Raw genomic sequence first — 6,344 nt, 5'->3', positions numbered from 1 at the left:
AGTTCAGGAGACATAAGAGATGTGGGTTTGATCCCTGAGTAGGGAAGATCCCTTGGAAATGGGGAACGCACTCAAATATTCTTACCTGAAAAATTCCATGGACAGAGGAGCCTGGCGGGCTGCAGTCCATGGGGTTGCAAAGAATTCAGTTCAGTTCTGTTCAGTCGCTCAGTTGTGTCCAACTCTTTGAGACCTCATGAACCACAGCATGCTAGGCCTCCCTGTCCATCACCGACTCCCAGAGTCCACCCAAACCCATGTCCATTGAATCAGTGATGCCATCCAACCATCTCATCCTCTGTCATCCCCTTCTCCTCCTGCTCTCAATCTTTCCCAGCATCAGGGTCTTTTCCAATGAGTCAGCTCTTCCCATCAGGTGGCCAAAGTATTGAAATTTCAGCTTCGGCATCAGTCCTTCCAAAGAACACCCAGGACTGATCTCCTTTAGGATGGACTGGCTGGATCTCCTTGCAGTCCAAGGGACTCTCAAGAATCTTCTCCAACACCATAGTTCAAAAGCATCAATTCTTCAGTGCTCAGCTTTCTTTATACTCCAACTCTCACATCCATACATGACCACTGGAAAAGCCATAGCCTTGACTAGACGGAACTTTTTTGGCAAAGTAGTGTCTCTGCTTTTTAATATGCTGTCTAGGTTGGTCATAACTTTCCTTCCAAGGAGTAAGTGTCTTTTAATTTCATGGCTGCAATCACCATCTGCAGTGATTTTGAAGCCCAGAAAAATAAAGTCAGCCACTGTTTCTACTCTCTCCCCATCTGTGTGCCATGAAGTGATGGGACCAGATGCCGTGATCTTAGTTTTCTGAATGTTGAGTTGTAAGCCAACTTTTTCACTCTTCTCTTTCACTTTCATCAAGAGGCTCTTTAGTTCTTCTTCACTTTCTGCCATAAGGGTGGTGTCATCTGCATATCTGAGGTTATTGATATTTCCCCTGGCAATCTTGATGCCAGCTTGTGCTTCCTCCAGCCCAGTGTTTCTCATGATGTACTCTGCATATAAGTTAAATAAATATGGTGACAGTATGCAGCCTTGAAGTACTCCTTTTCCTATTTAGAACCAGTCTGTTGTTCCATGCCCAGTTCTAACTGTTGCTTCCTGACCTGCATTCAGATTTCTCAAGAGGCATGACTAAAGTGACTTAGCATGCAAGCACAATAGGGAAGAGATTTTTGTCTATTGCTTCATCCCTGCAACAGTGTCTGGCACAAGGTTGATGCTCAATATATATTTTTAAATACATAAAAGAATTTCATCATGCCCATTAATGCTATTAATGGCACTTTAGGTACTTTTTTCCTTCATTATCTCCTTCATTGGTTTTCAGGAAAACAAAGATTTAGAGGAAGCATAACATATTGCTGGAGAAGGAAATGGCAACCCACTCCAGTATTCTTGTCTGGAAAATCTCATGGACAGAGGAGCCTGGTGGACTATAGTCCATGGGGTTGAAAAGAGTTGGACACGACTAATCACATGCACATAACATAACATATTTCTGTTAATTATTTTATGGGGTGGAGTGGTATGGTAGAAAGATGTATGGATATAATGAAAGTCAGTATTTCACAGCTGTTAGAAGTATAGCCCTGAAATCAGACTAACCCAGCAAGATTCTTGGTACTACCGCTTATTAACTGTGTGTCTTGATGCATATCAATTATTGTCTCATCAAGTTATTGCATATACAGCAAGGACAGTAGCAGCCATATATCAGAAAGTTGTCAACAGGACTCAGTTGGAAGATACTAATAAAGTGGTAGTTCACAGAACACTGCAAGTACTCAGAAGAAAAAGGTTACAAGTTTTCTGTAATGCATTAATTTACTTTTAGCATGAACAAATGTTTTCAACCATTATGTTGTTCCATCTCTTGAAAACTCTGTCATGATTGTCTGTGTGGAAAATCTAAAAGAATCAACAAAAGACTCACTTTTGTAGCTAATAAGTGATTATATAATGTAAAAACTGCAGGATACAAGGCTAGTATGCAAACGCCTATCACTTTCCTATATACCATTGTGAAAAGTGGAATTCGAAACTAAAAACACATTATAATTTACATTAGCAACCCCCCAAAATTGAAATATTTAGGTACAAATCTAAGAATATATGTACAAAATCAATATGAGGAAAACTATAAAACCCTGATGAGAGCTACCAAAGACAAAATAATAAAATAAATGAAAGGATATTCCATGTTCATGGAGAGGAAGACTCAAACATCAAGATGTAATTTCTTCCTAAACTGAGCTATATATTTAAAGAAATCCTAATTAAAATACCAGAAAACTATTTTGTGGATATCAGCTAATTGATTCCAAAGTTTACATGAACAGGCAAAACCCAGAATAACCTAACTAGATACTGAAGAAGAGCCCAGAAGACGGATACTCTCTGACTTCAGGACTTATTATAAGGCTATAGTAATGAAAACAGTGTGGTATTGATGAAATAGATCAATGTATCAGAATGAAAATTCCAAAACAGACCCACATCAATAGTCAACTGGTCTTTGACAAGGGATAAAAGGCAATACAGTGGAGTAAGGTACTATTTTCAATAAATGGTTCTGGAACAACTTAACATCTACATTAAATAAAGAAATAAATATAATTTTGACAGACTTTATATATTTAAAAAAAATTAGCTCAAATGTATACCTAAATATAAAATTCAAAATTATAGAAGTTCTATAAGATTAGCTCAGACTGCTAGAACAAAATACTGTAGATTTAAAAGACAGTTATTTATCATGGAGGCTGGAATGTCCATGACTAGCTGCCAGCATATTTAGTTCCTGGAGAGGGTCTTCTTCCTGACTTGCAAACAGCTGCCTTCTTGCTGTTTGCTCACATGTTAGAGAGAGAAAGGGAGACATGGTCTCTTTTCCTCTTCGTATAAAGACAGTAATCTCATTATGGGAGTCCAAACTCTCATGACCTGACCTAAACCTAATTAATTTCCAAAGGCCCAAACTCCAAATATATTAAGGATCAGGATTTCAATATACAAATTTTTTTAGGGTAAAGAAGTATTTGGTTTATACAGCATATAGGAGAAAACCTAATGGACCTTGGGTATTTAGATGACTTTTCAGATACAACATCGAAGAAATGACCTATGAAAAAATAACTGATAAGCTGGAATTCATTGAAATTCAAAGCTTCTGCCCTATGGAACACAATGTCAAGCTAATCAGAAGACACTGACTGGGAGAAAATAATTGCAAAAGATACAACAATAAATAACTGTTATCCAAAATATACAAAAACTTCTAAAATTTGACAATAATAAAATAAAAACTGAATTAAAAAATGGGCTAAAGATCCTAATAGGCACCTCACCAAAGAAGACATACAGATGACAAGGAAGCACATGAAAAGATGCTTGACATCATATGTCATTAGGGTATTGTAAGTTAAAACAACAATGAGGTAACTCTACATATCTCAGAGTGAGTGAAATGCAAAACACTGGCAACCTTGGATGCTGGCAAAGATATGAGACTACAAGAACTCTCATTCATTTCCAATGGGAACACAATAGTTTGTGCAGCCACTCTGAAAAATAGTTTGACAGTTTCTTGCAAAACTACCTGTACTTTTACCATACAGCAGTGGTTCACCTTGGTATTCACCGAAAAGGATTGAACACTTCTATCCACACAAAAATACTCGGCTGTTTATAACAGCTTTATTCATCATTGCCAGAACCTGGAAGCAACCAAGATGTACTTCAGTAAGTGAATGGGTAAATAAACTGATGTATCCAGGCAATGGAAAATTACTCAGAGCTAAAAGAGTTATCAAGCCATGAGAAGACATGGAGGAAACTTACATGCATATTACTAAGTGAGAAGCCTTTTTACTGGATGATTCCAATTAAACTACATTTTGTATAAGGCAAAACCAGGGAGACAGTATAAAGATCAGTAGTTTCCATGGGTTAACAGGGAGGGAAGGATGAATAGAGCATAGAGGGTTTATAGAACAGTGAAACCATTCTATATAATATTGTAATAATGGATATATTTCATTATATATTTGTCAAAACTCATAAAATGTACAACACCAAGAGTGAAGTCTCATGTAAACTGCGGACTTTGGACAATAATGCCATGTCACTGTAGGTTTATGGCTTTTAACAAATGTACTGCTGTGGTGATAATGTTGACAGAGGTGGAGGTTGTGCATATGCGGGAACAGTGAGTGTATGGGAACTCTCTGTACTTTCTTCTCAGTTTTGCCATGAACCTAATACTGCTCTAAAAAGTCAAGCATTAATTTTAAAAATCCTACTTTTAAAAAAGAAAGCTTTGGGTCTTGCCTTCTCCAAAAAAAGGCAAAATATTCAAAGATACCAGGGATATATAAATTTGAGAATTGAGGGGATGTGAGTTCTGGAAGTTAGATTCTGAATTACGTATATATTGAGAGTTTTAGAGAAACTGATATTATGGAAGCATAACTATGCTTGTCAATTCTAGTCACTAGACTATCAGAGCACACTTGTTTGTATGTCTTGTCAGTGGTTCTTGAAGTGTGGTCCTGAACCAGCCATGTTGGCATCACTCAGAAACTTTTTGAAAGTAAAAATTCTTAGACCTTATTTCAGATCTTTGGAATCAGAAACGTTGGAGTTGGACCCAGCTATCAGTGTTCTGAAGCCCTTCAAGTGACACTAGGGCTTGCTAACATTTAAGAACTACTGTCTTAAGATGTAGAGCTTCTGCATTCAGCCAAGTTATTATCCGAGTGAAAAGTGTCCACCCATTAGGGACCATGGTTACATGCAACAGAAACTGTCTTAGGCTGACTTAGGTTAAAAAAAAGAAGTAAAATACTGTCTTGGATTGGTACTGTATTGGTAATTGCCAAATGAAAGAAAAAAACAACCAGACCTCAGGAAAAGTAACCAAGGAAACAGAATCTTAAAAAGAGTGTTAAAAGCTGATGTTCTTTCAACTGCCTTCTGTACAAATATGACTTCACTAAAGCCCAGAATGTTAGACTAGAGAATACAAGTGGTGGAGAGAGGAGGGGTATGTCCACGCCTAGTGGCAGTTCTAGGGAGATGCGTGATAGGGAAGAGAAACACTCAACTTCAACTTCAAGGAGGTGGTGCACACAGATCAAGGTGCATGAGCTTCGGCACTGGATGTGTCTGGATTTGAGTCCCAACCTTGCTGCTTATTAACATCGGTACTTTGGAGAAATTACCTAACATGACCGAGCATCAGTTACAAGATGAGCTAGATTGACATGAGGATTAGAGAAAATGTAGACAAAGCACCTGGCACATAGTAGGTAGAAACTTCTATAGGACACTGTCACCAATCTTTGAATCATCAGCTTTTGTCGATTTCATTTCCCACAGTTTTGGGGAGGGTTCCTTGGATACTGCCTGTGTATTCCCTAAATGTTACCCAATGGTACCCTAGGGGTCAGAACAGGTTAATGCTCTTCCTAACATGTCCTGTACTTCCAGAGGTTAAGTTCAGCTGTGGAGGATTTAGCTGAAGGTGAGGGAAGGTAGTCTTTTAAAATAGAGTCATTAAGAGCTGGCCTCCCCGCTGTATTCCAGTGAGGGGAATGAGTCACGGTTTCCCTGCCGACATGTATGTGTAAATACAGGGCAAGGTTAAGCAACTCTCTGCTCTTGCCTTATTCTTTGTGCCATCACAGCAGCTTGTGAAATGGTGAAAAATGCAATGATTGCATGACCTAATTCAGGCCGGGAGGTTCAAGTGGGAAACATGTGTGGGCCTTTCTCTTTCATACACACACTCAACATAGAGCAATCAGCGGGGATTTTGAAACAGGTCCCTGTGGAAATGGATCCAGGGCCCTACACCTACTCATTACATAACTTGAGGTTAAGGAAACAAAGCCTGGTGGATGGGTGTGCCTGGGTATGCAAGCCAGAGAAATACACATGAGATACCAGAGCCCTACCCTATTCTTACTAAGCAGAAAAAAGGAGCCAGTAATGACCTTTTTATCATGAATGGCCAGAATATTCTCTTCTTAGGAGGGTCCAGTGGGAGAAGGGAAAAGATGAACATCTGTGAGCACCTACTGTATATTAGAGAACAGGCTGGGTGATTTTGCTGAGGGATTTTTTCACTCTTCAGAAGAGTTCCCATTTTTTGAGCTGAGCATTATGAGGTCACAATCTTCAAATTATAGTGGAAAAACAGGAACTCAGAAAAGTGAAATCAAATTGCTGGCTAATAACAGGGGCAAGCTCTCAGTGGTATCTATGCAGCCACAGGTCCATATTTTAGCTCAGTCTCTTGCTGAAGTGGAAAAGCAACGGGGCC

The sequence above is a fragment of the Odocoileus virginianus genome, chromosome 15 (genome assembly GCF_023699985.2).
Source record: "Odocoileus virginianus isolate 20LAN1187 ecotype Illinois chromosome 15, Ovbor_1.2, whole genome shotgun sequence".
Taxonomy (NCBI): Eukaryota; Metazoa; Chordata; class Mammalia; order Artiodactyla; family Cervidae; genus Odocoileus; species Odocoileus virginianus.
This window is presented reverse-complemented; position numbering follows the sequence as displayed.